The sequence below is a fragment of the Sorex araneus genome, chromosome X, assembly GCF_027595985.1.
Source record: "Sorex araneus isolate mSorAra2 chromosome X, mSorAra2.pri, whole genome shotgun sequence".
NCBI classification, from domain to species: domain Eukaryota; kingdom Metazoa; phylum Chordata; class Mammalia; order Eulipotyphla; family Soricidae; genus Sorex; species Sorex araneus.
In genome coordinates, this window is record NC_073313.1 from 328,473,199 (window position 1) to 328,477,013 (window position 3,815).

Below are 3,815 nucleotides of genomic sequence, written 5' to 3' on the forward strand. Positions count from 1 at the left end.
AGGGAGATTGGAGGCCAGCCTAAAAGCCTCCGTCTCTCTCGGAGAGTCTGGCAAGCTACCGAGAGTATCCCACCCACAGGACAGATCCTAACAAGCTACTCGTGGCGTATTTGATATGCTAACAACAGTAAAAACAATTGGCGTCATTCACCTGTCACCGAAAGAGCCTCTAATACGGCAGTGTTAAGAAAGATGAGCAAGGAGAGGCTGAAAAAATCTCGGGGATGAGCTAGACTGCCAAAATGAGGAAAGACTAAAATGATTGTCTGTACTTTCAATGCACATATGCTGGCATTAGAAGCATCCATCGAGGACCTGATGGTGCAAGCACAGAAGATCAAGTACAACATCATTGGTCTGACTGAAATGAGGAGACATAAATCACATCATGCCATTTTCGACACACTGGAGAAGAATTGTTCCTCGGAACATGCGACAACAGAGGCGTTGGTGGTGTTGGTGTCCTTGTCAACATGAACTTGGCCATGAGCATCGATTCATTTGAATGCTTAACAACCCGAATTGAACGATTACACTTGAATAGATGTGGCTCACTGCCTGCAGTTTCTATCTTCGTCGTCTATGCACCAACTTCCAACTACGATGAAGAAGAAATTGAGAGGTCCTACATGGAACTGGAGATGTTCTATAAAGAAGACCACACATTCTATAAGATCATTGTTGGTGATTTTAATGCCAAGATAGGTCCGAGAAGGTTGTCCGAAGAACTCCACATTAGGACACAAGGCCTAGAATGGAACGATCAGGGTGAGAGACTGTCTGAATTCATCATGTCGACCAACACCATCCATGGTAACTTACAGTTCCAGAAGGCCGAATCTAAACACTGGACATGGGAGTCTCCCGGTGGACAATTCCACAATGAAATTGACCACACCATATTCAATTGAAGGTTTTGCCTGACTGATGTTGCTGTTGTCCTAAAATTCCAAACGGGATCGGACCACTGTCTCTTTTGTGCAAAATTCTACTTCACAGAGCGGGGAGAAAAGTCTGCAAAATTTAAGTCTAAGGAGGCAACTCTCAGAATGACCACCAACTGGGAGCTCTTTGGCACTATTGCAGCAACATGGGAAGATGCCGTCCTTGACAACATCGACAAGGAATACGATCGACTGGTTCAGCACCTCCATGTCTGTGCGAAGAATGCCGAGAGTGAGAAAGCCACAAACAGATGCATGTCTTCGGAAACTCTTGAGCTCATTCGTCAATGTGGTTTGGCGCGAGCCTCAGGCAACCGCAAGCTAACGTCCGAGCTCACAAAGCTGTGCAGAGATGCGATAAAGGAAGACCTCAAAGAGAGAAGAGCAGCAGTGTTGACCAGTGCAGCAGAAGCCGGGAAAAGGATTCGCAATGCTTGCCTGTCCTTCGCCAACTACAAGACCAAGATAACTGCCCTCCGAGGTCCTGATGGATCTATCACATCTTCCAGAAAGGCAATGGAGAGGATTATTCATGACTTTTACTCAGATCTCTTTGACAGCCATGTCCACCTGCCCACATACCAAATTCCTCAGGGTGGATATGTAGTTCCCAACGTTCTCCCTTCTGAAATCTGACACGCCATTTTGTTGGTAAAGACATGTACAGCACCTGGTCTGGACGAGGTTAGACCCAAACACCTCAAGAATCTGCCGCCAGTACTCATCAATACACTGGCTCGACTCTTCACATGCTACCTGTCTGAATGCAAGGTTCCGTCTCAGTGGAAAACCAGTAGGACCGTTCTGTTGTACAAGAAGGGAGACATCCACGACATTGGCAACTATCGCCCAATCTGCCTGCTGTCTGTTGTCTACAAGTTGTTCACTTGTGTCATCCTAAATAGAATAGGCAGAACACTAGATGAAGAACAACCATGAGAGCAAGCCGGGTTCCGAAGGGGATTCAGTACGATAGACCATATCCACACAGTGACCAAACTCATTGAAGTTTTGCGAGAGTTCAAGATGCCGCTCTGTCTAACATTCATTGACTTAAAGAAGGCCTTCGATTCTGTTGAGATTGAGGCGGTCATCGAAGCCCTGGCCAAACAGGGCATTCAAACTCAGTATATCAAAATCCTCTGAGAGCTGTATTGTGGATTCACCACCAGAATCTCACCATTCTATAAGGAAATGTTCACTGATGTAAAGAAAGGGGTGCGGCAGGGTGATACCATTTCACTGAAACTCTTCAGTGCCACCCTCGAGAACATCATGCGATGACTGGAAAGGGAAGGAATGGGAGTGAAGATAGACAGTTGGCAATTACACCACCTCCGCTTCGCTGATGACATCGTTCTCATAACACCAAACGGCACAAATGCTGACCGACTTCGACCACAAGTGTGGAAAGGTCAGATTACAGCTGAATCTCAACAAGACGATGTTCATGAAAAATGAACTGGTCCCTGAGCTCTCAATGGAACGAACATCTCCAAAAGCAGCAGCTATGTGTACCTGGGTCAAGAAATCAACATGAGGAATGACTTGGTGCCAGAACTGCGCAGGAGGAAGAGAGCAGCATGGAATGCCTTCAGGAGCATCAAAGAAGTGGTTAAGAGAACGAAGAACCTCCAACTCCGGGCATATCTTCTCGATTCCACCGTTCTTTCTGCACTAACATATGCCTCAGAGACCTGGGCCCTACACAAACAGGATGAGAACGCTATTCGGATCTCCCAAAAATGAATCGAAAGAGCTATGCTAGGAATATTCATCTCACTCAAGTGAGAGAAGGAATCCGGAGTTCTGACCTCCTTCGACGGTCAAGAATCAGGGATGCTGTCTTGTTTGCCAAGGCATCAAAAATCAGATGGGCCGGTCATGTAATGTGATTCAGAGACGACCGCTGGATTAGAGCTGTTACCGATTGGATTCCATGGGACGTCAGAAGACCTCGTGGCTGCCCACCAACTAGATGGTCAGATTTCTTCATCAAATCCCTGAATGAACGATTTGAGGTTCTTCCTGTTCCTGGAGCAAGCAGATATCATTGGGCTGCACTAGCATGTGACAGGGACAAATGGAGACGTTACTAGCTCCCGCTCGAGCAAATCGAAGATCAACGGGATAACGAGTGATACAAGTGATCTCTAATTTTGCATGATATTAGTGGACTAGCAAAGTTGAATTATGTGACTGCATAAGCATAGCCTGCTATAAGCAGGCTTTGCTTTTGTCTTTTATCTATCTATCTATCTATCTATCTATCTATCTATCTATCTATCTATCTATCTATCTATATACATACATATGTGTATATATATATATATATATATATATATATATATATATATATATATATACAGATTCAGCTGTAATCTGACCTTTCCACACTCCTGGTCGAAGTCGGTCAGCATTTGTGCCGTTTGGTGTTATACATATATATATATCTCTCTCTATATATATAAAGATAAAGAGATATCTTTATCTTTTGTCATTATTTACCTATATGTACAAGCTTGGTATTTTGGGCCAGTTTCCCTTCTTTTTTGTTTTTAATTTTTAAAAATTTTATTTACTTTTTTTGTTTGTTTTTAATTGCCTAAATCTAATAGCCTAATTCTCCTTCTTGGAGAACCTGACAAGCTACAGAAAGTCTATTGCTCACTCGGGAGAGCCTGGCAAGCTCCCCTTTGTGTATTCATATCTCAAATACAGTAACAGTTATATACATACATCTTGGAGAGTCCGGCAAGCTACCGAGAGTCTCCCGCCCGCACAGCAGAGCCTGGCAAGCTACCCATGTCATATTCGATATGCCAAAAACAGTAACAATAGGTCTCATTCTCCCGACCCTAAAGAGCCTCC

General features: G+C 44.3%; 1 pseudogene; it reads left to right on the top strand.

Moving 5' to 3' along the window:
• Window positions 1-258: 258 nt before the first annotated feature.
• On the top strand, window positions 259-3,073 carry LOC129399644 (uncharacterized; annotated as a pseudogene).
• The last annotated feature ends 742 nt before the right edge of the window (window positions 3,074-3,815 follow it).